We start from the raw sequence: 14951 nt of genomic DNA, 5'->3' as shown, positions 1-14951 counted from the left end.
TGACGAAATCACGCGCACGCCACGCGGGCTGCTACGGAACGCCGATCGATGGGACGCCGCACGGTCACGAGCACGCACGCACACGAGCCGTATATGCTAATAATATCCCGGCGATTCGGATCACGCTGGTGCACGCAACAAGTGTACGACTGCCCGCCTGCCTGCCGGGTCGACGAGCATGCAGGCCCCGTCAACCGAGGCTGAAAAAAAGACAAAAGAAGGACGGCGATGAAAGAAGACACAAACACGGTGCTTGTCGAGGGAGAAATGTTGACGAGATGCATGGAGAAGTCTAAGCACGTTTGGGGATTCTATGTGCCCCTTGCGTCACAGTGGCACATATCCATTCTGGAGGACTGGTCAAGAACGGGCACATGGCCAGTAGCCCACGCTGTCGAGAATCCTTACACAACTCTCTCTCTCTCTCTCTCTCTCTCTCTCTCTCTCTCTCTCTCTCTCTCTCTCTCTCTCTCTCCTTTTTTCTTTCTTTCTTTCTTTTTTTTGCGCTGCACACAACATGTGTGTGACTCGGGCAACTGTGGAGCGACACCCGGGCACGAGTTGCACTACTTGTACACGTTATGACGACATCTAACGCTATACCTTCTTCGGTCTCTGCATGGTGGTATAGTCTCCATGGCCTCACGAGTCGCAGGCTCAGAAGGAAGCATCGCGGCCATTGCTGCAATTCGTGGATTTCGATAGGCTCGGTGATCGGTGGCGTGCACGGGTATCTCTGCGTATTCACACTGCTAATGGCTCCATCCTTGACTTGTATGTATATACGCAACTAATATATATACAGGCTGCGTGGGTGTAGACAAAAAAAAAAAATCCATACGAATGCAAGAATCCGACGACGTACTAGCGCTCCACGCCACCACTACAGATGTCGATACGAAAAGTAGAGTTCAAGTGCCTACACAGAGAGTCAGAAACCCTACCAATATGCTTTTTTTTGTTTAGTGAGTAACCTTTTCTGGAAGGTTTCCAAACGAGGATCTCGTTCGAGCTTCAGCGTGCAAAAGCGCCCTACAGGCAATCTAGTACTCGTTGTCGTCACGTGTCATTGACTCTGAGGGGACAACAACGACAACAGTAACAACCGCCGTCGCCGCCAAACGAGCCAGCCGCTTCGTTCCGCTGTGCGGCCAGTTGAGAGCGGCGCTCTTCGCAAGGCGCGGGTAAGTCGTCCAGAGCCTCGAGTTTCCTTTCTTATTTTCCGGGCGCAGAAATAAGGGAGTTAAAAGATTAGATAAACAAAAAGAAGCGAGGTACTCGAGGAAATAAAGGGGGTGTGGGAAAAAACCACGAGGGCTGGAGGACGCACAGCGGCGTCAAAAGTGGGTCGCACGGCACGTATCGCTCGACCGCGCGCGCACGCTACTACAGCGCAGCCCGGCAGAGGGCAGTGCGAGACATTCTAGCTCCGCTTCTACGCGGACCGCTGTGGCGGGAGGACGGATGGACGGACGGGTGTCAGAAGCGACATCTGGGGCAAGCGAGCATATCTCTTTCTCCCACAGCTCCGGACAACGCTCTCGTCTTCGTCCTCGCCTCCTCCGAGAGCGCGCTTCTCTTCCCTCGCCTTGTCCTCGTTGCGTGCAGCTGCTGCCCCCTTCGAACTTTTCTTCGTTATCTTCATTCGGCGTCTTTACTTTTTCTCTCTCCTCCACCTCCCCCTTTCTATCAGCGCACCTAGTTCCCATAGCGGGGAGCACCGAAAGTGACGGCCTCATCTCGTCTTTTTCTCAACCTCCAATTTATTTCATTGCGATAACAATTATGTGGACACTCCAGGCATATTTCTGCCGTCTGCGACGGCGTCGCCGTGAGGTTCCGTAAAACGCCCAAGGGCGATAAAATCGTCGCCGCTCGCCGTATGCTGCATGTGCGAGTGAAAGCCTGCGAGGGAGAGCCCGCGATCGCGGATCGATCTCGCGCACGCAACGGAGGAAAGCGGGGAGGAAGCGCGCCACCTTCCGTCGCGCGCAAGGCTTCGGGAGGAGGGTAGGGAGGGGGAAGCGTTCTACTCCGGGCAGCACGAAGGTCAATTCGCTCGCTGCTGCCACCGCGCTTCCTCACTGCAGCGTTTTGACGGCGAGTTTCCGCCCTCATCGAGTCAGATGTATTCATGCTGGCTTGCGCGCGTGACGTCATGCTTGTTAATTTATTTAGTATGCCTATTTTTACAAGTTTATACGGCCTATAAAAAATATCCTTATTTCGTATAGCTGTGGACTAATTTGCTATCGCAATCGACGCTTTGCCTTTCGGACGAAACCGCGATGTATATTTTTTTTACGGCATATTACGGTTAAGTAAATGCGTGCAGTCCTTCTTCGTAATGAAAGCCGTGTAAGTGGCCTGTGGAACTTATCTCCAACAGTGCACAGTGTGTGTGCGCGTGTGTGTGCGAGTGTGTGCGCGTGTGTGCGCGTGTGTGTGCGTGTGTGTGTGTGTCGTTGCTGCTGTTGTTTCTGGTGTTGTTGTTGCAAACTTTCGTTCATTAAGGCGTACTCTACGGCGGCCGGAGGACGAGGTGTCCTACAGGCCACCAGGAGGACGACGAGGCGAGGCGCACACCGAATTCGACAGGAGAACTGACGCCGGCCCGAAACAACGAGGGCGCTCGCGCGGTGAACAATGGCCGGGAACGGCGCGAGGAGAACCCGATCCGCGTGTCGGAGTACGATGAACCAGCTGATCTCGCGCGCGCGCGCGCGCGCGAGTGTGTGTGTGGCTCGGTTTCGTGGAACGACACGCCCCTTTTGGCACTCGCCGACTCTTCTCGAACTGATCGATTTTCTTCTCTTTTTTCCCCCCTCCTCCCTCTCACACACACAGTGCAGCGATTACGGGCAACGTGTGAGCGGGCGCGTTCTCGGCGGATCGATAAGCGATGCATAATTTAGGGACGCACCCACGCCCTCACGTCCTCTCCCTCAACCACCCGCAATCGTCCTTGTCGCCTACAACCAAGGTGGAAATTTGGGCGACAGCGTGCAAACCGCAGGATACGAGTGGCGATTCGTGTACGACGTGCAGAGCAAATTTACAAGCGGTATAACAATTCCGAAACTACTCTAACGTACTGCTCGATCTGTTTCTCGCTACCTTTGCATTGTGCCTTAATTTAAGGCTCGTTAAACCGTCTACAGAACGATTACACGTCGCACCACGATGCAATTACGCGTAACTGGCCTTTCCGATCAGTTATTTCCTATTACAGCGTTTCGATTTGTGCTGATGGTAAACGCAGTACATACGTGCCTCGCCCGTGCTGACTTGACGATCTTGCATTGAATGCGCGTATACCGTGCGACCCATGTAGAAATGGCGCGGCGCCTCCGAAGAAGCGCCCGAGTTCATCTCACAAGCTCTTGCACACAGGAAAACGTATTGCTCGGCTAAGCAACGCGAAAACACGACCACGAAGAACAGGACGCTAGTCATCAGTGTTTCTATTTTAGAGATATCGTCACTAGATTTAGCGACTTCGTCGGTTTAGCAACATGCTCCGCTATTTATCAACGGAGACTTTTTTTTTAGCGACATGACAGGACAACATGGCGACATGCATTTTAGCGACTAAGAAGTTAAGAAAGTCGGTTCGTAAATGTGGTTCTAACACGCATTTACTATCGGAAAGGTAAATGTAGGCGACCGAAATTTGCCTATATACGGCGCGTGGGCTCCGTGATCACGATGAAGCAAGGGTAATCTCCATCCATTAAAGACATATATATAAGATGCGGTTAATTGGGCCGAGTCTTCAGATTGTGCTCACAAAAAGCATGCGTTCCCCTTTTAAATTATTATTCACGAAACCAACTAGAATGTGTTTTAACGCTACTGCATGGTGCTGCAGTTTTACAAAGTTCGATTGGTAAATGTTCAGCAGGAAATTAAATAACCAAACCTTACTGCAATAAATTTTACCGATAGGTTTCGAACGCAGCACGTGAATAAGGTAAAAAAAAAAAAAGCTGAAGGCGTACACATTGTATATCGTAGCGGCTGGGCTCCTTCACGGGAAGCTTATGCGATTGTGAAAGCATGCACCGCTTACGTTTCTCACAGCTTTCGGACAAATCGATGCTCCAGCACCGGAGATGCGAGGCAGACCAAGGGACAACAACAGCGCGACGTTTGACTAGTAAAAAGGTCGCGTGATACGCCAACGCCACGTTAACAACATAACCAAGCGGGTGTCGCACAATGTGTGTAGTTCTCGTTGCACGATCGAGCGCCGAACACTGTGTAGTTAATTTGCACCAATCGCGTTTTTGACATGGGAAGATCAGACTAGCCGCGTTCTTTGGAGCCTTGCTGGATCTGTAACACGACATCATGCATGTGCATGCATAATGTCCGATGTCATTAACCGTTATTTTGTAAACATTCGCAGAGTATATAAAAAGCCCTCTACCCTCAGCTGGTCAATTCACTGTATGCTATACGAACGTGCATCGTTTCGATAGATTGGTTACGCCATGATATAGCCTACACAGCACTGTTCCAAAACGCCAACATATTTAAAGTTGTGTTATCGGTCTCGGCGGCAACTTAAGCGACATCACTGCAAAATCTAGCGAACATTTAGCAACTCTCTCTGTCTCTCTCAGCTCAGCGACACGCTCGAAAATAAAAATAAAAAGTTGGCAACAACGTCGGACGTCTACGACGTCATGGACGCATATGTCGCGAGACGTTGACGTTGTAGCACCTGCCACGTGTGTCTACGCGTGTTCTCTTCGTGGTTGACAGTGGTTAAACAACGGATGCTGCTGGAGCCACGGTTTCGACAAAGGAACTTGTGTTTGTCTGGACTCCGCCAAGAAATTAAATACTGCACTTCACCAACACCGTGCAATTCGGCTGAAGTTGTGGGTCACGTGAGCCAACATGAAAAAAAAAAAAAAAGAACCTGAGGAAGTGATCTCCTCCAGCGTCCGCTTCTGATCGCCTTCCCCGCTACGCCGACTGAATGCATCCTTCACGGAAGGATTAGGAGCGCACATTGGGCGTGGCCTCCTTCGTTGGAACACGCAGCCCGCTCTCCTCAATGTTTGGCTGGCGCGAGCGCCAGCCAATCACTTCGCTGCACTTGCCACCATATAGCTGTAGCCCACGGAGTTGGCGAGACACGTCGCAGTGGCGGTTGAAGGGTTCTAAACTGGACTTTGCGTTCAACGTGTCGAACAGGGCAGACGACGCCACAATTGTGAACGAACAGCGGAGACAGACAGCGCTGTCCTTTTTTTTTATGTCATCTGTCTTTTATATACCGTAGGACTCCTAAAACTCCTTATAGTCAGCGCCACTTGTCCCTCGTTGCCTGCGCTGTTGTCCGCCGTGTTGACGGCGGATACGCGGCGGTGTTCTCGCTGCACCGGCTACACGTGACGAGGGCCGCATGCTCTCGCTGCACACTGCACCTAAGTAACTGCACACAGCCGGTGCGACGCGCAGCGCTGGCGTCGTGTGTTCCAGAGACACACCCTCTCCCCCTACAGTCGGTGCATGCCGCGGAGACCGACCAAACCTTGCGCGCTGGTCATTATTACGTACGTCCAGCGCTGGGCGAGGGGGTGGGGGCGGTGGGGGAGCGCAGGTCGGCGACGACGACGCAAGCGTGCACGCGTGACACAGTCACGATTGAGTGCCGTGGCGAGCGAGAAATAAAGGACATCATCAGGGTCCGCCCCGGTCCATCAGCGCCGCCCCTGCGCCGTGAATTCCATTCTCTGTTCTCTCTGCGGGGCCTGTTCTACCACATCTCCGGCTGGTCGGCCGAGCGCGAAAAGCTGAGGCACGAGCGAAGCTATTAAGAGAGAGAGAGAGAGAGACTGCATCGGTGATGATGCGCCAGGACTGGCGTATGTTGCGAGGGGGGGGGGGGGGAGCGCTGGCGCGTCCGAAGAACGCGCATGCGCGCGACGGTGCGGCGATGGACTGTATATACAAATCCGGTCGCGAATCGCATGGGTGCGCGAATAATTGATTTTTTTGAGACCCCATCGGACTACGAATCGCACAGTGCCAGAAGCATCCTAAAAAGCAAATAACCTTGACGTGCTACGTAAAGCGCACTCCACACTACATAAGGGCAAATGTCCATGGTGCAATGAGAAACCCGCATTATATCACATAAGATGGGCACGTCAACAAACTGACGTAAAGTTGCAATCATGTCACACCCAAGTGCGGAGCGATGAGAGGAACTGCTGTCCAGCGACCGCTGCGAAGACCAGCTGCAGATCTAGTGCGGCGTGCTCGACGGACAGCAGAGGCCAGCGGAGCCGTGGACTGAGGTCAGCCGACCATTGCGAGAGAGGACTCGCGAAGCAGCGGGTGAAGACCTCCGGGGAAGACACGAGGAGGAGGGAGACTCCCCTGAAGAATCCGCCCCCAGCCGCAAAAATACAATATATATATATATATATATATATATATATATTAGAGCTCAATAAGGTTTTCAAATAGTTTCCGAATAATGAACAACCGTTTTCTTTGTTAACGTAAGAACGATGGTTACATAGTAGCATATTCACAACGTTAGCAAGCTTCTGCGATTACATCGCAAATTACGAAGCGCTCTTCATTAATAGCACATGTAAAGCATCACATACGAATAAGGAATTTGTTTGCATCTGGGCACTTTTTATACAGTGAGTGCGAATGATGTATCGATTTCGCCTGAGAAGTCCGACTCCCTGGTCGACGTACATATGGCGTGCTCCACTACGTAACTTCTCGTGTTATACGTCTACTATAGCCGGCCGGCCGGTATACAGTGGCCGCCAGGGCGAAATTTACTGCACCTTTACACCAAGTTTATGTGTTAACGCCCTGATTTGAGGAACTAAAGTATTTGAATATTACTCGAAAAATATTCGTATTTACAGAAAGTCACTCGATTCCAAGACCAAATCGAACGCGGCAACATTCGATTCGTTATTCGAAATTTTCGAATATTCGCACGCCTGTGTAGCGAAGCACGTCAGCAGCCTGGGGCAACCAGCGCTGAAGCTTCGTGTGTCGAAAGCAGCGCCGTAACGCATGACCTAACAAGCGAAGGTTGACAGTTTTCAGCGTAGGACAGGCGGCGATTTCGCGTCAGCTCATCTCAACGCTCATCTCAACGAGGCACGAGTGTTCCGCATCTGAACTGGCCGGGCACCGGTGTTCTATAGCACAGCGTGAACCACACTTGTGCTGGCTTGGCCAATCGGCTGGTTTGATCGCCACCGTTTCTATTTATTTTCTTTCTTTCTTTATTTTTTTTTTGGGGGGGGGGGGGTCATGGGTCGCCGGTGCAAGAATCGTAAGTGTACAGCGCGAAGGTTAAAAGAGCCACCCAATCAGCCACACTGCGAAGGCGCAATAATAGCACAAATTGTCGACGCCGCCATTCTCGGTCCACGCACAATAGAACAACATCCAGCAGCTGTACTATGGATATATACTATAGGTATACTGCTGCGGACGCACGCACAGCTTGGAGCCGGTCACTCGGCCACCCTGTATAGACAAGTCCGGCTCACGCTCTACGTGTGAGCGCTGGCTGACCATACGGAATTCAACATGTATATAGGGCACTTACTTTCAGTCAAGCTCCTGAGCAACTGCGCGTTGAGTTGAGCAGCTTGAACACACCAACAGGTGATCGGGTGCACGAGCGAGTGAGAGACGACAGGTGCACTTCGCCATACGCGCGTCGTTTATAAAGGCGTTCCGTATAGGTGTTCGCCAAACACGACTATACGCTCCAAATTAAGGTGCTTATCCTGTCCAGGCCTATATAAGTTAGTCGCGAGTGAGTACGTCAGGCACGGGAATTCAGCGCATCACTACCAGATTTACCGAGAGTGCTTATCCGTTACCTCGTGACGTCACGTTCAAAAGATATACATGCGGAGGTATAGATAAAAAAAAAAGTTATTTTCGAGTATATGCTGCATATATAGATACATCGCAACACCGCTTTCTTTTTTGCTTCGAGAGACAACCGCGATCACCACCATTTAAAGCGCAGGATTTGGCCGTGCCGGGAAACAAGCCTCAACCGGCTGTTGGAGTAACTATTAAAAACAAATAACAAAGCACAGAATTAAGGTGTTAATTTGCCATGTCCAAAGGCAACGCACAGGCCATGGATTGGAAGAGCGTTCTCTCTCTCTCTTTATTTTTTTTTTTTCGTTCCATTCTTATAGGAATGCAACGAATGCGACCGGGAATCGAACCCTGACCTTATGCTCAGCGGGAGGACGTCGCACAGCCACTGAGCCACCACTGCTCGCAGTTGGTACTATTGGGGTTCGGGACAGCTTGGGAGGACTTCGTTGCCAGGCCCATCTGAATAAGGACCAATACCACTTCGTTTCACAATTAAGTACGACACTGCAGTAGTGCACAGAAATAGTGTCCTAGCGACGGTCGTTACAATGCATGTATGTCCTATTTCGTGGAGTGCTGCGCGTCACACACTGCAGCACATATGTTCTGCTGACGTCCCGAGAACCGTTTCGAGCGCCAGAGAGCGCCTCGTACTGTTCCCGCTTATATATATATATATATATATATATATAACTCCACTCAGTATAGTGACGCTTATCCATGTATTTGTTATGTATTATACATAATTTGGCGCCCGATCTACTATATGGCTTCAGTTTACTTAAGGCAAAATCTACCTTTGAGAAGTATGTCTTTTGGGATGCATTCCCAAACAAATGGTGTCTATCCGGGGTATTTATTGGTTCACAGTCATCTCGCAGTATTTTGTTCACCCGTCGAATATCGAGACAAAGTCGGATTGCGTTGTCCGGCTTCTTTTTTAAAAATCCCAACGATTGGTGACTGTGGCACGGACTTGTCGATAAGTCCTTGCTGAAGCAGTTATAGTCTTACTCGACGCAACAACCGTCAGCCGTGTCTCAAAGATGCACCGTTTCGCGAAAAAAAAAAAAAATTAGGGACACCTTACGCTTTGCGAACACCTTTCACCTTCTTTCGAGGTCCTTGCGCTTCAAGGGCTCTATTACGGCAGTAGTGCTTTTAGGAATTCTTAGCCTGTGACTAATTTTAGCGCATTGCAATTCTTTCACAATGCATCTTTCGCGTCCTTGGCACGCATCATAGTCATTGTCATAGTTTTATTACATGTATTCTACCGTCTTTTAGGCCCCTTTACAGCCCTGTCACATCCCTTCTCCGTAACTTATAGCTTCACAACGAACCCATTCACATTGGCCTGGCGTTCTTTAGTCATACTTGGCCCTTGCGCCACAAAACACTATATTCATAATCATCATCATCTTTCCAGAAGGAAGACGAACGACAAGAGAGAAAGCGAATCGCAACGTTGCATCGGCGATCGCCCTCACCGCACATTATCGGCGTTCTAAGCGACGAACAGGGCGAGGGACGCGGGAGGCGAGGTACACACACGAGGCACAACATCGCCGATGACGCCGGGCCCCTATCTCGAATCTACCCCGTCCACGCTACCGGGACGGTTTACAAAGCAACGCTTCGAGCACCCCTCCATCATCATCACCTCGAATACGATCGCTACCGCCGCCGCTTGGCGGACAGATTGCGATCACAACGGGAGAGGAAGACTGCAGACTCGCTATAGAACGGAGCAGTGATGGACAAGCAATATAGGCGCCACCTCAGACTGCCCAAAGAATTTTATTTTCCTGTCGAGCAAAAAACTGTACAGCTATATATTACCCTACGGGAAATTGATATGTAAATTGTTCCTTTGCGGGGCAGGGCGTGTATAGTTGATTAATGTATGGGCGCCTGAAAATGACTAAGGCCATGTTACGAGATCGCAAGTTCGCACGGTCCCTACGGCCGCAGGGCTTACACAGTCTTACGCTTTAAATAAATTCTGTGTACACGATATATTCTACATTGCGTACAGACAAACAAGAAACAAAAGAGGGAGGCAAACCGCTCTATAAAATGTCTACGCCCAATCCGTACATTCCACGGACTGGTAAAATGGATACCTAATGTTTTAGGGAGGGAAGAGCTACCGGTTAATTGCCACACGCCGTCTCTGCAGCCTTTCGCAGTGCTGCGTGGAACTAGACGAGAGAGCACGCCGAGCTTGCAGGAGGGTTCCCCCCTCGCGCTCGCGAAACAGCCGGTCCTTCCCGGCGCGAGCGAGCGAGCGGTCGGTCGGACCCACCGACGACGACGATGATGACGAGCACGACAACGCCGGGAGAGACAGAGACAAGCGGCGCGTCCAGACCGGCGATCGCACCGGGCGGGCGACCGGGGCGCTAGGCCGGCCCGGCCTCATTGAGGACGCATGACTCACGGCCGCCGCCTGAGCCAGACGGGAGACAAAAAACAAAAGAGAGAGAGAGAGCAGGGCAGCGACAATCGCTACAGCACGCGTCTATTGCTCCGCTGCAAGGCGGCGGCAGCGGCAGCAGCGAGCTTGTCTGTGCACAACGCAGGACCGGCACTCAGAGAGAGAGAGAGAGACGGGAGTGCCCGTAGCGACGACCAAGCGAGACACGCTTTCCGAGCCGAGAGGAAGAGGAGGAAGTCGAGTCGATGGTCGGGGGTGGGTGGGTCATTGTGAAACTCGCACGGACGGCGTTGTTCGCGCAAGCGTGCATAGCGTATAATGCGGGGTGGGATTCGGCGCGAGCGGCAAACAGAAGCCACGCAGCCCCGATCACAATCGCCGGACGTCTGCGCCGGAGAACCCGCGACGCACCGTGCCGCCACCATGCGCGGGACGGACACGACTCTCTTGCGAAGCGCGGCTGCAACAGTACGGCCGCCAGTTCAGCGCATGCCGGCAGCACGTGCACGACAGGTGAACGAACAGCGCGCCGCGTAAGACGCTGCTCGTCGGCTGGCTCCCGTGTTTTGCGCGCACCCAGCCGCAAAACGCAACGGCATGCGCGCTGCGCGAGTGGTGCAGAGAGAGAGAGAGAAAGCCGCGAGCGCGTGGTGGCTTCGGTGAAAGCGGTGGCCATAAGGAAAAGTGGACTTCCTCCACAAAGCGCGCGCGATTGGCCTCGTTTATCCGTGCAGTCGCCACACCACGCGAGCGAGCTGCTGCACGCGGGGCGATCCGCGCGAGTCGGGTCGAACGAAACACGAACGCTCTGATGTGGCGGCTGTCGACTCGTTTTTAGACGCACCGTATGAGCTTCGTTTATATATATATATATTATATTTCTGAAGGTGACGTCGCAATTGTGTGTCTATAAAACATCTGCGTCATGCGATAGAAAGGGACGGGGTGGACGAGATGCGTCGCAGCTGGGCCACGCAATGAGTCCAGAAGGGGGTAGAGATAACAAACGAAAGCTCGAATGAGCACTGCAGGGACAGCGTAACGGGCATAACGAAAAGAAAAAAAGATAGGCTGCCTCTAATGTAACGATATCATAACTTTACTCCTAAGTTGGAGAAGTCAGGCAATAGTCAATACCTTCTAGCTCAGACAGCGTTGTATATATGTAGGACGTGCGTAGCCCTGTAGAGGTTACCCGTAGTTCATTAACCTCACATCGTGGCGAAAGAAGCGCGTCCCCTTTCGGACACGTGCGCAAGTTACGCAGGCCAAATCAGATGGACGAGCAAAGTAGTCAATCTACATATATAAACGCGCCATTGCCAAACTCGTTTCTCCTCTCCTCGCTGGCTGGACAACGTATTACAAAGCGGTCACGGAGATTCGGAGCATACAGCGCATGAAACCAAATATGTAAAGCTTCCATTCTCGAGTACAGCGACCATGTACTTCTCAATTAGTACAGATTACCACACGCACTGTGAGAAGGCTGTGGGTTAGACCCGCGACCGCCGGTAACTACGCTGTCCTAACACCCTCCCTTCTTTCGTAAAGAATACGTGCAAACTTAAAACTTCTTACAATTATTATAGCAGGATACAACTTAAAAAAAAAACAGCAGTTGGCAACCAAGGAACACGGACTGCGCCAGGTTGTTACTCCGCCAGCCAAGCACAGAAGCAGACAAAATCGTCGACGTGCGATCATTTCAATATGGCGTCGTACTTCACACCTCCCGAGCGTCTGCTGTTCTTGAAGAGTCATTTCATCGGCGGAAGCGATGAGGTGTACAACACGCACTGACAAAGTATATGGAGTCTGAGCATTTCACTCTTCAAAACTCCGCGGTACAGTTCCATTTCACTGCTGACCCCGTTTTACTCATCAAACCTCCCTCCCAACTGAAGTGAATCTTGGCAATAAATAGTTGCAGCGAAGCAAGCGTTCTATTTCAGTTCAATAAATAATTAGGATTTCACCGTTCCCCTACAATGGACGAGTGAAAACGTACAAAATTATGAGCTTATAATTTTATTTCTGCGGTTACCGCCTAGTTTAGGCAACAGGGAAAGATTGAAGTACGAACTATTTGCAGCCTCGGGGAGGAACAGCGGCTGGCGGTTATGAGGGCGTGGGCGGGGCTTCACTGAAGACCTGAGTTGTATAAGACTATAGACGCCTAACCCTTAAAACTTGAAGACTACAGATATTACCTATCAAAACTTAAGTGACAAACCTTATACAATTGTCAAAAACGATGTTTTTTTTAAGGTACTTAACCAAACCAATGAGGTCTCATGTGCAGAAGGATAGCGATTCGGCCTAATTATGCAGGGATACGTATCATAATAGAGTGAGGTATGGAGAAAGAAAGAAAGAGCATTTTACACGTGCTTGCCTTAGCTATGCACAGTGTCTGCAGACTTCATACGACCGTTATTTGGCTAAATAACGAGCTCCTCAGTTCCGCTCATTCCTCTCCCGCACTAGGTCACGTGCCACGCGTTGCAGGGGACATTCCGACGTTCAGCGGCAGGATATAAAACCAGTCATCGGAAATGGCCACCACAGCGGTATACGTGCAAAGTCTGCACCGCCCATTAAACGAGAGAAATGTCGATGAACCCACAGATGAACCCAAAGAGCTCTCACATTCTTGAAACTCTCAATTGAACTCATTCTGCAAGCGGTGTACGCTGATTACTTAAATCTAATATTCCCTCTCGCAAAAAAGCAATTCGCACAGACACGGGGGCTATTCTTATCGACCTCATTCTGATATCGCGGTAGATTGTATCAGCAGAGCGACTGCCAAATTCGAACGCAGATTTTCGCGGCGCCAGTCCCCCCCCCCCCCCCCCCCCTTGCGTTTAGGCAGCAGATACCGATTGCCCCAAAGTAGGCGCGTGCATTCATTATGCCGCTGTCGGGTCACAATGGAGACAGAACGAAAAATACGATGATAATAATAACGAGGCGCTGTTTACGAGTTCGCGCGAGCGTTTTAAGCTTGGCTGTTGAGAAACGCGCCAAACAACAATGAGGCCACACCATTCGTTGTTGCTGCGCAAGTGTCTATAACGGAGAGAAAACCAAAACTTTTCCGGCCCACTTTCCGTCGAGAAGTCTTTTCCACGTAGCCATGGCAACGGGCGCGGAAGACTAAGAAGCGTGCATAAGGGAACGAAAGCAACGAGCGGCGGCTCTAAGCCGTAAACAAAGCTGCCAGCTGCCGCCTCCAAGAGACCGCAGAACAGAGCTCGCCGGGTAAAAGGCCTCGGTGACAGCCGTGCAGAGGTAATGGTAGAGGACGGGGGAGGGGGGGGGGGGGGGGGGGGAGAGGCGTGGTGGTTCCTTAGCCGAGCTCTAAGACGGGTAGGTGGGGCTTGCAACACACACACACGCACACACCTGCGCGTACGCCAAGCCAAGTCCTGACGCACGTTTCCGCGTCTCGCGTTGCGCAGCCAAGGTGACGTGCAAGTGTATCATCAGCAACCACAAAGAGCTCGTGACGAGCCAGCAATGCAGACAAATGGCAGAGAGAGAGAGAGAGAGAGAGAGAGAGAGAGAGAGAGAGAGAGAGAGAGAGAGAGAGGTCGCATGGAGAAAGCGGCAAGTCGCACACGAGTGCGCTGACGAAACCAGGAACAGTGTGCCAAGCCGAGGAGTGGCGCGTGTCGGAACAAATTAGTGAACCGAAGCAAACAAACAATTCGATAGTCGTAAAAAACAAAAGCAAAAGAACGACGAAACGACAGAGACGAGAGTTGAAAGGGCGCCGCGTGACGCTCCGCTTTCTCGTACGGTGCGTCACGTTCTACGACGTTCCTACGTCACGTTCCTCGAGGATGTTGGCGCAACCAGGGCGATCAGCCAGCACGCGGTCGTCCCCCAAGAACGCAAGGCGCTAGTTAAGAAAAGCAGCACTTGTGGGGAAGTTCTTTGACGTTCAGTTAGCCAGCCAGCCAGCCAGCCAGTTAGCCAGCCAAAAATAAAACAAACAGGAGGTTTTAAGCGTGTTGAATACTGACAGCGTTGAATTCAGTGTTGAATATGAATATGAATTCTGATATTCAGTGTTGAATACTGAATATGAGAAATAAATAAAAGAAAAGGTACGGCGAAGTACGCAGACCGTTAATTAGACTTCTTGCAGGGTAATTTGGATGCAGCCTAATAAAAGGAGGCACATTAGCGCAAACGCGGGACAAGGCACACATATACAGGCGGATAATCGTGTTAAAAAATTAAATTTAGGGTTTTACGTGCTAAAACCACTTTCTGATTATGAGGCACGCCGCAGTGGAGGAATTTCGGCCACCTGGGGTTCTTTAACGTGCACCTAAATCTAAGTACACGGGTGTTCTCGCATTTCGCCCTCCATCGAAATGCGGCCGGGATTCGATCCCGCGACATCGTGCTCAGCAACCCAACACCATAGCCACTGAGCAACCACGGCGGGTGCGGACAAGCGTGTTCACTTACGCTACTCTTGCATCGGAGATGGCAGATATCCGTTTGAAAGGCCGCGGTATTAGAGTGGTCGAACTATTATACAAGATACACCTACGTAACCTTTTACGCGCAAGCAGACCACTGCAGCACA

General features: G+C 51.2%; 1 protein-coding gene across 3 annotated transcripts in view; it reads right to left on the bottom strand.

Annotated features, from left to right (window-relative positions):
- The window catches only part of LOC142588429 (MAP/microtubule affinity-regulating kinase 3-like), a 164209-nt gene that overhangs the window by 118323 nt on the left and 30935 nt on the right, over positions 1-14951 (bottom strand). The gene's annotated exons all lie outside the window — the stretch shown is intronic.

Source organism: Dermacentor variabilis, chromosome 7 (genome assembly GCF_050947875.1).
Source record: "Dermacentor variabilis isolate Ectoservices chromosome 7, ASM5094787v1, whole genome shotgun sequence".
Taxonomy (NCBI): domain Eukaryota; kingdom Metazoa; phylum Arthropoda; class Arachnida; order Ixodida; family Ixodidae; genus Dermacentor; species Dermacentor variabilis.
The sequence above is the reverse complement of the archived record's forward strand: the minus strand, read 5'-3'. Positions and strand labels throughout refer to the sequence as shown.